The 16,904-nt window shown below is 46.7% G+C and overlaps 1 protein-coding gene across 1 annotated transcript in view; it reads left to right on the top strand.

Moving 5' to 3' along the window:
• The first annotated feature begins 13,338 nt into the window (after nt 1–13,338).
• The window catches only part of klc3 (kinesin light chain 3), a 150,494-nt gene continuing 146,928 nt past the window's right edge, over nt 13,339–16,904 (top strand). Inside the window, exon 1 of the mRNA XM_073033317.1 lies at nt 13,339–13,403. The gene's annotated coding sequence lies outside the window, so the exon portion shown is untranslated. The remainder of the gene's footprint in view (nt 13,404–16,904) is intronic.

Raw genomic sequence — 16,904 nt, 5'->3', positions numbered from 1 at the left:
GCAGTCTCTTTCTATGACCGTGCACGAGCTGGGTGAAAGGGTCAGTATCCATGCTGTTTGACACTATGGGCCACACCACGCAGTCTCTTTCTATGACCGTGCACGAGCTGGGATTAAAGGCCTATTTCCACACTGTTTTTCTCTATGGCTCGCCACACGTTGGCCAGAAGGATCTGTTTCCATGACGTTGACTGTATGGCTCCATGCACGACTTGGGTCAAATCACCTGTTTGCAGCTGTTTGTCTGCATGACCATGCACAATTTGGGCTGAGGAGCCTGTCTTCATGCTGTTTGAGTCTATGACCACTTACAAGTTTGACAAAAGGGTCTGCTTTCTTGCTGTCTGTTTCCTTTCCTCCATGCACAAGTTGGTCCAATAGCTTTGTTTCCATGCTATTAGTCTGTCACCTGCACACACATGTTGGGCCTAAAGGATTGTTTTCACGCTCTTTATCTTTGGCTTCGTTCACGAGTTGGGACAAAGACTCTCTTTCTGTGCTGTCTTAACTCTCCTACACCACGCACGAGTGGGGCTAATGGGTCTGTTTCAATGGTAACTGGCTCGATGACTCCATGCACCAAATAGGCTGATGGGCAAGATTCCATGCTGTGTCACTCTAAGGCTCCATGCACAAGTTGGGCCAAAGGTCTGTTTCCATGCTGTGTGACTGACTCCATGCACAAGTTGGGCCTAAAGATCTGTTTCCATGCTGTGTGACTGACTCCATGCACAAGTTGGGCCTAAAGATCTGTTTCCATGCTGTGTGACTGACTCCATGCACAAGTTGGGCCAAAGGTCTGTTTCCATGCTGTGTGACTGACTCCATGCACAAGTTGGGCCAAAGGTCTGTTTCCATGCTGTGTGACTGACTCCACTCACAAGTTGGGCCTAAAGATCTGTTTCCATGCTGTGTGACTGACTCCATGCACAAGTTGGGCCTAAAGATCTGTTTCCATGCTGTGTGACTGACTCCATGCACAAGTTGGGCCTAAAGATCTGTTTCCATGCTGTGTGACTGACTCCATGCACAAGTTGGGCCAAAGGTCTGTTTCCATGCTGTGTGACTGACTCCATGCACAAGTTGGGCCAAAGGTCTGTTTCCATGCTGTGTGACTGACTCCACTCACAAGTTGGGCCTAAAGATCTGTTTCCATGCTGTGTGACTGACTCCATGCACAAGTTGGGCCTAAAGATCTGTTTCCATGCTGTGTGACTGACTCCATGCACAAGTTGGGCCTAAAGATCTGTTTCCATGCTGTGTGACTGACTCCATGCACAAGTTGGGCCTAAAGATCTGTTTCCATGCTGTGTGACTGACTCCATGCACAAGTTGGGCCTAAAGATCTGTTTCCATGCTGTGTGACTGACTCCATGCACAAGTTGGGCCTAAAGATCTGTTTCCATGCTGTGTGACTGACTCCATGCACAAGTTGGGCCTAAAGATCTGTTTCCATGCTGTGTGACTGACTCCATGCACAAGTTGGGCCTAAAGATCTGTTTCCATGCTGTGTGACTGACTCCATGCACAAGTTGGGCCAAAGATCTGTTTCCATGCTGTGTGACTGACTCCACTCACAAGTTGGGCCAAAGGTCTGTTTCCATGCTGTGTGACTGACTCCATGCACAAGTTGGGCCTAAAGATCTGTTTCCATGCTGTGTGACTGACTCCATGCACAAGTTGGGCCAAAGGTCTGTTTCCATGCTGTGTGACTGACTCCACTCACAAGTTGGGCCAAAGGTCTGTTTCCATGCTGTGTGACTGACTCCATGCACAAGTTGGGCCTAAAGATCTGTTTCCATGCTGTGTGACTGACTCCACTCACAAGTTGGGCCAAAGGCCTGATTCTATGCAGTTTGACTCTAAACGTTGGGCAGAAGAGCCTAATTCGACTCTCTGCCTCCTTGCACAGGATTGTCCAAAGGGTCTGCATTTTTGCTGTTTGACTCTATGGTTCCATGCACATTGGGGGAAAGGGTTGGTCTATGCTGTTTGACTCCATGGCTTCTTGTACAATTTCCATGCTGTTTGACTCCATGGCTCCATTCACAAGTTGGGATGAAGGGCCTGTTTCCTCTCCTGTACCATACTCGTTGGGCCAAGGGGCCTGTTTTCATGCTGCTAGACACAATGACTCCATGTAGAAGTTGGGCGGAAGAGCCTGTTTCCATTCTATTCAAATCCCTGAATCCATGCACAAGTTGGACCGAACGTTCATTTCCATGCTATTTGACTCTCTGGTTCCATCGCCCAAGTTGGGTTGAAAGCCAACATTCCATGCTGTTTGACTCTATGACCATGCCCAAGTTGGGCTGAAAGCCCATATTCCATGCTGTTTGACTCTATGACCATGCCCAAGTTGGGTTGAAAGCCAACATTCCATGCTGTTTGACTCTATGACCATGCCCAAGTTGGGCTGAAAGCCCATATTCCATGCTGTTTGACTCTATGACCATGCCCAAGTTGGGTTGAAAGCCCATATTCCATGCTGTTTGACTCTATGACCATGCCCAAGTTGGGTTGAAAGCCAACATTCCATGCTGTTTGACTCTATGACCATGCCCAAGTTGGGTTGAAAGCCCATATTCCATGCTGTTTGACTCTATGACCATGCCCAAGTTGGGTTGAAAGCCCATATTCCATGCTGTTTGACTCTATGACCATGCCGAAGTTGGGCTGAAAGCCCATATTCCATGCTGTTTGACTCTATGACCATGCTCAAGTTGGGCTGAAAGCCCATATTCCATGCTGTTTGACTCTATGACCATGCTCAAGTTGGGTAGAAAGCCCATATTCCATGCTGTTTGACTCTATGACCATGCCCAAGTTGGGTTGAAAGCCCATATTCCATGCTGTTTGACTCTATGACCATGCCCAAGTTGGGCTGAAAGCCCATATTCCATGCTGTTTGACTCTATGACCATGCCCAAGTTGGGCTGAAAGCCCATATTCCATGCTGTTTGACTCTATGACCATGCCCAAGTTGGGTTGAAAGCCCATATTCCATGCTGTTTGACTCTATGACCGTGCCGAAGTTGGGCTGAAAGCCCATATTCCATGCTGTTTGACTCTATAAACAGCAAAAGGCCAAGTGCTCCAAGATATCCCAGGAATACAATGTTGCTTTGATGGCATCATTGCGACTGGCGGGGTGATGAAGAGCACCTCCAGAACCTTGGTAAAGTGCTTACCAGGTTCAGTGAGTATGGTCTGTGCAAAGTGAGACAAATGTGAGTTTTTTGAAAATGAAATCTCATATTGTGGGCATGTCATTAACAAGCGTGGCTTACATAAGTCACTAGAGAAGACTGAAGCGGTGCTGCAGACACCTAAACCGGAAAATTTGTCATAACTCAGGTTATACTTGGGTCTTGTAAACTACTAAGACAGGTTTCTCCCAGATCTTCCTACAGTGCTGCACCCATTAAATACAGATCGTAACAAAGTGGTCAGAAAGATCGGAAAGAGCATTCAACGAAACAAAGAGACTAATAACATCAGATGAACTGCTCACCCATTATGACCTATCTCTGTTCATAAAATTGTGTGCGTCGCCTTATGGCATTGTCACACGCTATGAAAGATGGATCTGAACATCTGGTTACATTTGTTTCAAGATCACTGATGAGCACAGAACACTACAGATCAACCGAGAGGCCCTAAGTCTAGGCTGGGAAGCAAAGAAGTTCCACCACCACCTCGGTGGACAAATAATCTCGTGACAGAGAACCAGCCCTTGTGTTCATTTTGAATCCCAGTGATCTCTGCTACCCAGATGCAGTGTTGGGTACTTGTCCTAGGAGCCCACTCTTATGACATAGAGGTACCAAACAACACAGCACGCTGACGGCTTGTCACATCTTCCACTGTTGACAACTGAAGAAAAGTCTTTATTCTGTGACCACACAGAGGTGTTCCACAAAGCATTGGTGGACCATCTGCCAGTAACAAATTCTGAAATACAAAGGGAAACAAGGAATGACCCGACATTGTCAAAAGTCAATGACGTCACCATGCAAGATTGGTCAGCACGTGTTTTTCCTGTCCCCAGAGTTCTCAGTGTCAAAGAGCCAATATGTGTGGATCTCATGTTATGGTTCCCTCTATTTCCCTTTCAAGGTTCTTTTGAAGACCCTGACCTGGAGTTACACGCTGACCTTGGTTCTTTGCGGGAACAGGACTTGCTCTCGGTGTCTCACGACTGGCCACTATTCATCATACCAAAGACGCGACCTAGAAGATTAGCACGTCTTCAGGGTTCCGGGATTTCGTGGCTCCGGAGGCGGGCTGACTCGAGGTCGGTGCCTCTGCAGGAAGTCGGGGTGTTGTGGGAGACAGAAAATCAAAGGCAGCAGGCTGGGTGCTGGCTGTCTGCCCAGGGACCCGAGTGCTTTGGGCAGAGAGCTCGGAAGAAGCGACGCAACCGACCTTTAACATCGTAAATCAGTGAGTTGTTTGTTATGTCTCCCCTCTCGCTGTGACATGGAGACATTTCTTTTTCCTGTATTAGGGAGAGAGAGAGAGCCTGTGGTATGTTTGGGGTACTGCAAGTCTGTGTCTTCATTGATGCTTTGCTGCACGCTTGAGCGCTCAGTGGGGGGGAGCCGATGCTTTTTTTGCTGGTGGGGGAGAGGGGATCGGCGCTTTGCTGGGGGGAGGGCTTTGGGTTTCGAAGATTTAACTGCCATTCATTCTTGTTGCACTCCTCTGTTTTCGTGGATGTTTGCAAAGAAAAAGAATCTCAGGATGTATATTGTATACATTTCTCTGACGTTAAATGCACCTTTGAAACCCTTGAAACCGCGCACTGGGAGTGTTACAGAATCTGCATGGAAGACAGTCAAGATGAAGAATCTTGCAGGAGCTACGTGTCGTGACCGGGGATAGATAGACAGATTGAAGACTTGGCCAAAAGCAGTTGGGATGCCACTAAGTTCAAAATGCACTCCTGGAGGCAACATTACACCCGTGGGAGTGACTGTCATCACCATGGCAAAAGTGCATATTAACTTTGCTGGGCCATTCATGGACTCCACTTTTCTGATTGCTGTGTTCGAAGTGGCCTGAGGTCAAACTAATGAAGTCAACCACATCAGAAAATACCGTTTCCACTCTGAGAACGCTCTTCTCCAGAAATGGCTTATCCAAAGAAACTGGAGTGACAATACACGTCAGAAGAGTTCAGACTACTCATGAAGGAAAATAGCATCAAACATTTAAAGTCAGTTCCTCACCACCCAGCAAAGAATGGGCTAGTTGAAAGGTTTATCCAAACCTTCAAGAACCCCATTAAAGCGATGGACAAGGAGGACATTTCTCTTCAGCACAAGGTGGACAACTTCCTTTTTGTGTATCCGAACTCTGTTCACGCGACAACAAATCGAACGCCTGCGATGCCGTTCAGGGACAGGGATCTGAGATCTCAGGTAGACCTCCTGAAACCAGACCTGTGGAGTGAAGTGCAGAATAAATAGTTCATCCAGTTGCCAAGTAAATCAGCAAGGAGCTTCGAGGTCCCAGCGCGTGATTACCAAAAAGACAATTGGACACCATCATACCTGGAGACATCATTAGCTATAAGAGTAGACCATTAACATAGGAGCAGAGTAGGCCATTTTGGCCCATCAAGTCTGCTCTGCTATTTCATCATGGCTGATCCATTATTCCTCTCAGCCGCAATCTCCTGCCTCCTCTCCCACCCCCGCCCCCACTGTATGTCTTCATGCCCTGACCAATCAAGAATCTATCAACCTCTGCCTCAAATATACATACAGATTTGGCCTCCACAGCCGTCTGTGGCAACAAATTCCACAGATTCACCACTCAATGGCTAAAGAAATTCATCCTCATCTCAGTTCTAAAAGGATTCCCCTCTATTCTGAGGACACCCTAGTCTTAGACTCTCCCACCACAGGAAACATCCTCTCCACATCCACTCTATCAAGGCCTTTCACTGTTCAATTGGTTTCAATAAGGTCACCCCCCCCCCTCCCCCATTCTTCTCAATTCCAGAGAATACAGGCCCAGAGCCATCAAACACTCTTCATATGACAAGCCATTCAATCCTGGAATCATTTTTGTGAACCTCCTTTGAACCCTCTCCAGTTTCTGCACATCCTTTCTAAGATGAGGGGCCCAAAACTGCTCACAACACTCCAAGTGAGGCCTCACCAGTGCTTTACAAAGCCTCAGCATTACATCCTTGCTTTTATATTCTAGTCCTCTTGAAATGAATAGTAACATTGCATTTGCCTTCATCACAAACTCGACCTGCAAATTAACCTTTAGGGAATCCTGCACAAGGACTCCCAAGTCCTTTTGCACTTCAGTCTTTTGTATTTTCTCTCCATTTAGAAAATAGTCAACCCTTTCATTTCTTCCAAAGTGCATGGCCCTACACTTCCCGACACTGTATTCCATCTGCCATTTCAATGGAAAAAGCCTATCCATGTCAACTCGATCTATCCCCCTCATTATTTTAAATACCTCTATCAAGTCCCCCCTCAACCTTCTACGCTCCAAAGAATAAAGACCTAACTTGTTCAACCTTTCCCTGTAACTTAGGTGCTGAAACCCAGGTAACATTCTAGTAAGGCTAAGTCTATAATTTCCTTTCTTCTGCCTCGCTCCCTTCTTGAAGAGTGGAGTGACATTTGCAATTTTTCAATCTTCCCGAACCATTCCAGAATCTAGTGATTCCTGAAAGATAATTATTAATGCCTCCGTAAGCTCTTCAGCCACATCTTTCAGAACCCTGGGGTCATGTAGACTGGATGCTCAACCAAAGAGCACAGCTGGGTCACCTGCGTCCTACAAGATGGACACATTGCATCCACTGGATGTACCTTTCAGTGATGATCATGTCGCCAACTGCAACGTGTCATCTGCAATGGAGAAGGTTGCCAAAGCTGATGCCACTTCACAGGTCCAGAGGCGCTATCCTGGAGGAAACTGAGCATGACCCAAAAGACCAGATCTTTAGTATAGGGAAGTTAGTTATGGACTACTATATTTAAAAAATCAAGCAAACAGTGTTATTGTGAAAGCATGTTTACTTGAACACGGTCTGTGTGGTAAACTATGGGTACACCTGTCTGGACAGGCCCCTCTGCTGACAGCTCCTGTGGCTCCTCCCAAAGACCCTGCTGACTGCTCCTGTGGCTCCTCCCACAGACCCCCGCTGACTGCTCCTGTGGCTCCTCCCACAGACCCCTGTATAAAGGCGATTGGAGGCACTGCTCCTCCCTCAGTCCCCAAGATGTCGTGGTCACGTTTGCAGCTAATAAAAGCCTATCTTTTGCCTCCTGTCTCCGAGAGTTATTGATGGCGTCTGTTAAAGGGAAATTGAATATTTTGTTACATATACAGTAGTATGTTACATTAATCTAAAGCAGGAAGGAATGTAGTGTACAGATCTATTTCTTTAGCATAATAACTCCCCTTAGCACTAATTATTGACTGATAACTTTCCCATTCACATTGATTTGGTGCTCTCTCTGCAAAGCGAATATTCAAGTTAACCTGTTTTCGTGCTGTTTGACTCTATGGCTCCATGCACAGGTTGGACGACGGGCCTGTTGTCGTGCTGTTTGACTCTATGGCTCCATGCACAGGTTGGACGACGGGCCTGTTTTCGTGCTGTTTGACTCTATGGCTCCATGCACAGGTTGGACGACGGGCCTGTTTTCGTGCTGTTTGACTCTATGGCTCCATGCACAGGTTGGACGACGGGCCTGTTTTCGTGCTGTTTGACTCTATGGCTCCATGCACAGGTTGGACGACAGGCCTGTTTTCGTGCTGTTTGACTCTATGGCTCCATGCACAGGTTGGACAACGGGCCTGTTTCCACACTGTTTGAATCTCTGTCGCCGTGCAGACAAGTTATTAACAGAAACTCTCAACTGGTCAGGCCGCGCTTACGGTAAGAAAACTTCCTGGACAGTTGAAGGGCTGAGGTAACAGGAGACTGGGTGAAGCACAAAATCCTAACCACAACACATTAGCAAGGTATGGGCACTTCCCGCTACGATGAGCTTTGAGCTTTCCAGTTTAGGTTTGTGGAAACTGTACATGAAGTATCTTATTCTTGCGAATGCTGCTCATTCGATGCTACATGCCTGTGCTGCCTACGCAAGTAAGGTTTGTGCATCGGGGTTGCAACGGGTCTATTATTGTCATACGTAACGAGATACAGTGAAAATCCTGTCCTGCATACTGTTCATACAGTTAAATGATGCTTCCAGGTCCAGAATAAAGGGTTGTCCCTTTAAAACAGAGATGAGGAGGAAACTCTTTAGCCAGAGAGTGGTGAATTTGTGGGATTTTGTCGCCACAGGCAGCTGTGGAGGCCAAGTCATTGGTAGATTAAAAGCGGAGGTGACGGGTTCCTGATTAATAAGGGTGCCAGAGGTCTTGGAGAGAATGCAAGAGAATGAGGTTGAGCAGAATAATTAATCAGCCATGCTGGAACGGCGGAGCAGACTCGATGGGCCAAATGGCCTGATTGTGTCTTATACTCTTATGTCTTTTTACTCAGTGTGTTGACGTAGAACAAAATAAAAACTATAACAATGCAACAGTCCATGAACAACACCACACTATCTTACTCTCCTTTTGCACAATTTATTTATTATATATTTTGTATTGTCACCTACAGCGTTTTCCTGTATTCCACTGTACTCCAGCCACAAAGCAAAAAGTCCAGCACACACTGTACGTCGGTGAAGATTAACCTGATTCTGAATAAAGTGTTCCCTTTACAGAGAAAGTGCAGGCAGGAAATAAGCTGCAATTTAATATTCTTGGAACAGTAGGGTAGAAGCTGTCTTGAGGCTGCTGGAACGTGGTTTCAGGCTTTTCTGCCCGATGGAAGAGAGAAGGCAAAAGCTTCACTTTGACTTTGACAGTTGTGCTGGCTTGTCATCTGCACTGATCTGACTGAAAGTGACGTAAAATGGGGGGAAAACGAATGAAAGACGAGAGGAACAAACCATGCTGGAATTCGATACAAACTGAAGCGCACTGAAATGAAACCAGGAATTTTTTACATCAGGCAGTGTCGGGGAGTGGAGAAAAACGTGGCATCATCTGCTGCCACGGTGAGGCGAGCAGGAACAACACGTCCTGTTCCGTCTGGTACTCTCCAACCTGACGGCATGAACATCAGTTAAAATCTCCTTTCCCCAATGAATGCTCCACTTCTGCCCAGGCAGATGATAAGGCACTGTTACTCTTTGAGAGTATGGAGGACAAAGGTGTCAGAATGGGAGGGAGGAGGGCAGAGGATTTGGGTGACAGGCAATTGGAAGATCAGGGTGGTCTGAGAAGGAGCCCTGCAAAATTTCCCTATGGGCAAATAAATCATATTTTGTCTCAGTAGCCTCCAAACTGACGACATGAACATTCATTTGATTAACCTCTGGTATTTGCACACCTCTCCCCTTCTCTTTTTGCTATTCCACATTCTGGCTCCCCTCTTATCGCTCACATTTCATAAGAACATAAGAAACAGGAGCAGGTGTAGGCCATCTGACCCATCGAGCCTGCCCCACCATACAATAAGATCATGGCTGACCTGACCATGGACTCATCTCCACCTGCCTGCCTTCTCCCCATAACCCTTAATCCCCCTACCACGCAACAATCTATCCAACCTTGTCTTAAATATATTTACTGAGGTAGCCTCCACTGCTTCATTGGGCAGAGAATTCCGGATTCACCACTCTTTTGCAAAAGCAGTTCCTCCTCTGAATCATGAGGTTATGTCCCCTGGTTCTAGTCTCACCTGCCAGTGGAAACAGCTTTCCTGCCTCTATCTTATCTATCCCTTTCCTAGTTTTATATGTTTCTATAAGATCTTCTCTCATCCTTCTGAATTCCAGTGAGTACAGTCCCAGGCAACTCAATCTCTCCTCATAGTCTAACCCCTTCATCTCTGGAATGATCCTGGTGAACCTCCTCTGCGCCGCCTCCAAAGCCGGTATATTCTTCCTCAAGTAAGGAGACCAGAACTGCACACAGTACTCCAGGTGCAGCCTCACCAGGACCCTGTATAGTTGCAGCATAATCTCCCTGCTCTTAAATTCAATCCCTCTAGCAATGAAGGCCAACATCTTATTTGCCTTCTTGATAGCCTGTTCCACCTGCAAACCAACCTTTTGTGATTCATGCATAGGTGTTCCCAAAGCCCTCTTCACAGCAGCATACTGCAATCTTTTACCATTTAAATAATAATCTGATCTTCCATTTTCCCTCCCAGAGTGGATAACCTCTTATTTACCAACACTGTATTCCATCTGCCAGACCTTTACTCATTTACTTAATCTATCTATATCTCTCTGCAGACTCTCCGTATCTTCTGCACAATTTGCGTTTCCATGCAATCTAGTGTCATCAGCAAACTTAGATCCTCTACACTCAATACACTCTTCCAGATTGTTAATGTATATCGTGAACAGTTGCAGGCCCAGCACCAACCCCTGCGGCACACCCCTCTCCACTGATTGCCAACCAAAGAAACACCCATGTATCCCAACTCTCTGCTGTCTATTGGTTAACTAATTCTCTATCCATGTTAATGCATCACCCCCAACTCTATGCATCTTTATCTTATGGATAAGTCTTTTATCAAATGCCTTCTGGAAATCCAATTAAGTAATGTCAGACTGTTCCCCTCTATCCTCTGTGCTTGTTATATCCTCAAAGAACTCCAGTACATTTGTCAAACAGGACCTGCCTTTGCTGAATCCGTGCTGCATCTGCCTGATGGATCCATTTCCTTCCAGGTGTCTCGCTATTTCTTCTTTAATGATAGCTTGAAGCATTTTCCCAAATACAGATATTAAACTAACTGGCCTATAGTTAAAAACACAAAATGCTGGCAGAACTCAGCAGGCCAGGCAGCATCTATGGGAGGAGGTAGTGACGATGTTTCGGGCTGAAACCTCGTCACTACCTCCTCCCATAGATGCTGTCTGGCCCGCTGAGTTCTGCCAGCATTCTGTGTTTTTATTTATTTCCAGCATCTGCAGATTCACTCGTGTGGCCTATAGTTACCTGCCTTTTGCCTACATCCTTTTTTCGAACAGTGGTGTGACATTCACTGTCTTCCACTCCGCCAGGACCTGCCGAGAGTCCAGAGAATTTTGGTAAATTATCACCAAAGCCTCTGCTACAACCTCTGCCATTTCTTTTAGTACCCTGGGATGCGTTCCATCAGAACCAGGGGGCTTCTCTATCTTTACGTCACAACCACGGATTCGGCAGCGCAGTAGATACAGCAATTGCGTTTGTGAATTTGCACGCGTCAGGTAATTATTATTTAATCGTGATAGTATTTAACTCTATTCTCGTCTTCGTATGCTTGTCGAGACTTGGACAGAGCATAGCAAAGCTTCATTCAGCCTTCCCTGAGATATTGGACTTCCAAGTCAACTGACTCTGAAGACTAGCGCTATTTGTTTAATGTTTAGATATTCTTTTCAACCTTTCTTTTCCTTTTGAGAGTTTTAGTTAACAGCCCTGTTCGGCCCAGCGTTTTTTTTTAATTTTCCCTTTCTCGTATGAAAGTCTGTGAACTATCAACCTCACCCCACACTTGGGCCATATTCAAACCGTGGTGACACTTCAGGCCCACAAGTTTGCTCAGCACTACCTCTTCAGTGATAGCTATCATACCGAGGTCCTCACCTTCCTTCGCATCCATAACTTCTCTCTCTGGCATGTTAGATGTGTCCTCCACCGTGAAAACTGACACAAGATAGTTATTCAAAGCCTCGGCCATTTCCTCATTAACAAATATCAATTCCCCCTCCTTGTCCTCCAAGGGATTTGATGCTCACTTTGGCCACCCGTTTCTGCTTTATGTAATTATGAAAATGTTTACTATCTGGTTTTATATTTTGTGCTAGTTTATTTTCACAATCTAGCTTCCCTTTCTTCCTTTCTCACTTAGAGGTTCTTTGATGCTTTTTAAAGTTTTCCCAATCTTCCACTTTCTCACTACTCTTGGCAACTTTGCTTGCACGAGCTTTTAGTTTGATGCCTTTCTTTATTTCCTTAATTATCCAAGGCTGGCTCTCCCCACCCTCACTGACCTTGCTGTTACCTGAAATATACTTTTGTTCAGCACTGTGAAAAATCTTTTTGAAAGTCTTCCACTGTTCCTCAACTGTCCCCACCTGTATTCCCAGTCTACCCTATCCAACTCTCCCTCACCCCGTTGTAGTCTCCCTTGTTTAGGCATAATACACTGGTTTTAGATCAAACTATTGCAACCTCCAATCACCTTCCTTCCCTTTCTCTCATGGTCTCCTAGCAGATTTAACATCCATCACCTCCCAGCTTCTTGCTTCATCCTCCTTGCCCCACTCACCCACCTGTCCCATCACCTGGTCTCACCTATCACATCCAGAATCAGAATCAGGTTTCATATCACTGGCATTCCTCATGAAATTTGAAGTCCTGCAGCAGCAGTACATTACAATATGCAGTAATAAAATACTGTCAATTACTATAAATATCTATATTTTTAAAAGTTGAACAAGTAGTGCAAAAAGAGAATGAAAAACCGTAAGGTGGTAGTGATCATGGGTTCAATGTCCATTCAGTAATCACCTGCTAGCTTGTAGCTCCTTTCCTTTCCCCAATCCACCACCCCCCCCACCATTCTGGCTTCTGCCCCATTCCTTTCTGGTCCTGATGAACGATTTCAGCTGAAATGTCGACCGTTTATTCCCCTCCAAGATGCTGCTTGGCCTGCTGAGTTTCTCTGCAGATTCCAGTATGCGCAGTCTCCTGTGTCTCAGGAAGATTGTGCGATTTTGCACTGCAGAGGATGTCCCCTATGATTCCCACGTTACTGTACTGAGCCCGCCTGAAAAGTCATTGGGACAAGTGGGACTTTTTTGGGAATAAGATGTAGCAAGACATGTTTTAGAATAAAATTTAAATTAGAATGAAAATAGAATAGTGGGGAAACGGCTTGAAATGGTATTTATGGAATTCAGCAAATAGTGCAGGTGCTCAAACAGCAGAAATTTTTTTGAAGTATTAGACCAGGGGCTCCCAACGTTTTTTATGCATTAGATGAAGGGATCGGTGGACTCCAAGTTGGGAACTCCTGTGAGGGACGCCTCTGCCGCTTTGCTCTCACTATTTAAAGTTGTGTCACAGACCTTGTTGTTACGGCCACGTGACAGTCACTGGCCTGCGCTCCTGTCCGATGACATCATCCAAGCCGTGTCACGTGGTCCCATGCCGGCGGACTCTCTGTCCAGCGCCTGGCTCCGCCCTCTGGATGACGTCACTGGGTCATCCTGTGGGAGGAGACGGAGGGCGGCGCCATAGCAACGGCCTTGGAGACGAAGGGAGGTGCGGCGGAGGGACGAGAGAGCGGAGACAAGGTGGGCGCGGGATGGTGGGGGCGGAAGAGTTGGGGATGGAGGGGGATTCGTGGGCCGTTCGGGTGGGAATAGGGAGACACGTGGGAGATTTGTGGGTGGAGAGACAACGTGAGGTTCTCGGATAGGGAGATGGTGAGGTGTTGGGATGGGAATGGAGAGATGGTGAGGTGTTGGGATGGGAGTGGAGAGATGGTGAGGTGTTGGGATGGGAGTGGAGAGATGGTGAGGTGTTGGGATGGGAGTGGAGAGATGGTGAGGTGTTGGGATGGGAATGGGGAGATGGTGAGGTGTTGGGATGGGAATGGGGAAGTTGTGAGGTGTTGGAATGGGGAGATGGTGAGGTGTTGGGATGGGAATGGAGAGATGGTGAGGTGTTGGGATGGGAGTGGAGAGATGGTGAGGTGTTGGGATGGGAATGGGGAGATGGTGAGGTGTTGGGATGGGAATGGGGAAGTTGTGAGGTGTTGGAATGGGGAGATGGTGAGGTGTTGGGATGGGAATGGGGAGATGGTGAGGTGTTGGGATGGGAATGGGGAAGTTGTGAGGTGTTGGAATGGGGAGATGGTGAGGTGTTGGGAGGGGAATGGGGAGATGGTGAGGTGTTGCGATGGGAATGGGGAAGTTGTGAGGTGTTGGAATGGGGAGATGGTGAGGTGTTGGGAGGGGAATGGGGAGATGCTGAGGTGTTGGGATGGGAATGGGGAGATGGTGAGGTGTTGGGATGGGAGTGGGGAGATGGTGAGGTGTTGGGAGGGGAATGGGGAGATGGTGAGGTGTTGGGATGGGAATGGGGAAGTTGTGAGGTGTTGGAATGGGGAGATGGTGAGGTGTTGGGAGGGGAATGGGGAGATGGTGAGGTGTTGCGATGGGAATGGGGAAGTTGTGAGGTGTTGGAATGGGGAGATGGTGAGGTGTTGGGAGGGGAATGGGGAGATGCTGAGGTGTTGGGATGGGAATGGGGAGATGGTGAGGTGTTGGGATGGGAATGGGAAGATGGTGAGGTGTTGGGATGGGAGTGGGGAGATGGTGAGGTGTTGGGATGGGAGTGGGGAGATGGTGAGGTGTTGGGATGGGAATGGGGAGATGGTGAGGTGTTAGGATGGGAATGGGGAAGTTGAGAGGTGTTGGGATGGGAATGGGGAAGTTGTGAGGTGTTGGAATGGGAATGGGGAAGTTGTGAGGTGTTGGGATGGGAATGGAGAGATGGTGAGGTGTTGGGATGGGGAGATAGTGAGGTGTTGGGATGGGAATGGGGAAGTTGTGAGGTGTTGGAATGGCAATTGGAGAGATGGTGAAGTGTTAGAATGGGGAAGTTGTGAGGTGTTGGGATGGGATTGGGGAGGTGGTGAGGTGATGGGATGGGAATGGAGAGATGGTGAGGTGTTGGGTTGGGGATGGGGAGATAGTGAGATGTTGAGGTGTTGGGATGGGGAGATGGTGAGGTGCTGGGCCATGGATGGGGAGATTGTGAGATGTTAGGCTGTGGATGAGGAGATTGTGATGTGTTGGCTGGAGATGGGGAGATAGTTGGGTACTGGGCCGTGGATGGGGAGATGGTGAGGTGTTGGGCTGTGGATGGGAATGGGGTACTTGTGGTGTCAGGAATGGGGAGATGGGAGAGTGGGATCGGGGATTCTGTGTATGGCGAGGATAGGTTGAAGGGGAAATAGAAGGAGGGATGACGGGACGATGAAAGGATGATGAGGGGACGACGGAGGGATGATGAAAGGATGATGAGGGGACTGTGGAAGTGGAATTGGGTGAAGAATAGGGAATGGGAGGGAGAATCATAGAGGCATACAGCATACACCTTCCGGCACATGACAACCATACTAACCTCTTTGCCAGTATTAGGAGCATATTCAATTGACTCTTTGCTTTTTTAAGGATCTATCTAAGAGCCTCTTAAACATAGTGGTGTATCTGATTCCATCACCTCCTCTGGTAGTGTGCTTTAAATACCATGCACCCTGTGTTTAAAAAAACAACTAGTCCCTCAGAGTCCCTATAAAGCTTACTATTCTCACATTAAATCTTTGCCCAATTGTTTTTGCTGCTCCTTCCATGGGAAAATGTTTTTGACCATCTGTCCTATCTTTGCTCTTACCGTTTTATATATTTCCGTTAGGTTATCCCTCAGTCTCCTTCATTGCAAGGAAAACAAAAGTATTTTCTCCACTCTTAGCCACATAACAAAATTCTCCAATCAGTACACAGTACTCCAAGTGCCATTCACCAGTGTCTTGTAAAGTTGTAGTATCACATTCCATACTTACAAGTGTTGGGAAAGAGGGGAACTGAGAAACTGGGTAAAAGATATCAGAGATTTGGGATGGATCACGGGAAGAAAGGAGATTGAGCCAAATGGGGAAAGAAGGATGGGGTGGGGTGCGTTACGAGAGGAGACAGGGGAAGCTGATGAGGGTAAGAGTCAGAGGCTTTGCATTGATGGGAGAGAATAGAATTTGATAGAGAGTATGAAAGGAGATGAATAAGTGGGATCCCCTCACCCCACATAACACCTTTCCCCAATCTACTCCATCCACATCCTATCCCATTCTGACCTGCCGCTCACAGCTCCACCAACCCACCACTACCACCTCACCATCTTCACCCTCCAACACCATGCCCAACTTTCCCCTCTGCATCCAACAGTATGCCCCTCTACCCTGCCTCACACCACATTTCCAAAAACTCTTGCTTCTTTTCTCACATGGCCAATAATACCCCATGAGATAATTTTAGGCATTCATGATATCCGGATTAATTACGAACTGTTTATTTACCACCTGGTTGGATGTGTGATACTCATTAAAGGGCAGGCAGGCCATTTAAATTATTATGTTTCAGAATTCCCTGACTACTTTCCGATGTCTAAGCCTCAAAGTGATGTATTTACTAATGTGACACCAATTTACTGCCTCTAATTGTTCTATCAGTCAAATGATTTTTCCTTTAATAATTTTATATTCATCTTTTTACCTGTTTAGCAAACACTTTCCTTGACCTCTAATTACGCAGTAGCCTACAGTGAAATTTGGGAAATGTTAGTCGTTGTATTTGGGAATTCATTTAACATTGGGGCCTGAGGTAGGATTTTCTCTTAACCTTGTGTACTGTTTGAAGGCCTATTTACTTTTGGGCTTGTGAATGAGATTTTCAGCACATGGTCAAGTTTTCAACAGAAGCGAGCTTTGGTTGTTTAGCACACACAAGATGCTGGAGGAACTCAGCAGGTTAGGAAGCGTGTTCTGCACATAAGCTGAACATTCTGATGGGCCTCTGTTTATTTTAGTTATTTAGAGCTACAGCATGGTAACAGTCCCTCCCAGCCCAATGAGCCCACACCGTCCAAGTACACCACTGTTACCAATTAAAAACCCATGCGGTTATTGGGAGATGTACGATTTCCTTACGGACAGAATCTGGGTCGCTAGTGCTGTAAAGTGTTATGCTAGTGTCAATGCTACCCCATGCAGGGTTATGTGGTTATCTTGTTAT

Source organism: Hemitrygon akajei, chromosome 2 (genome assembly GCF_048418815.1).
Source record: "Hemitrygon akajei chromosome 2, sHemAka1.3, whole genome shotgun sequence".
Lineage (NCBI taxonomy): Eukaryota > Metazoa > Chordata > Chondrichthyes > Myliobatiformes > Dasyatidae > Hemitrygon > Hemitrygon akajei.
This window is presented reverse-complemented; position numbering and strand designations above follow the sequence as displayed.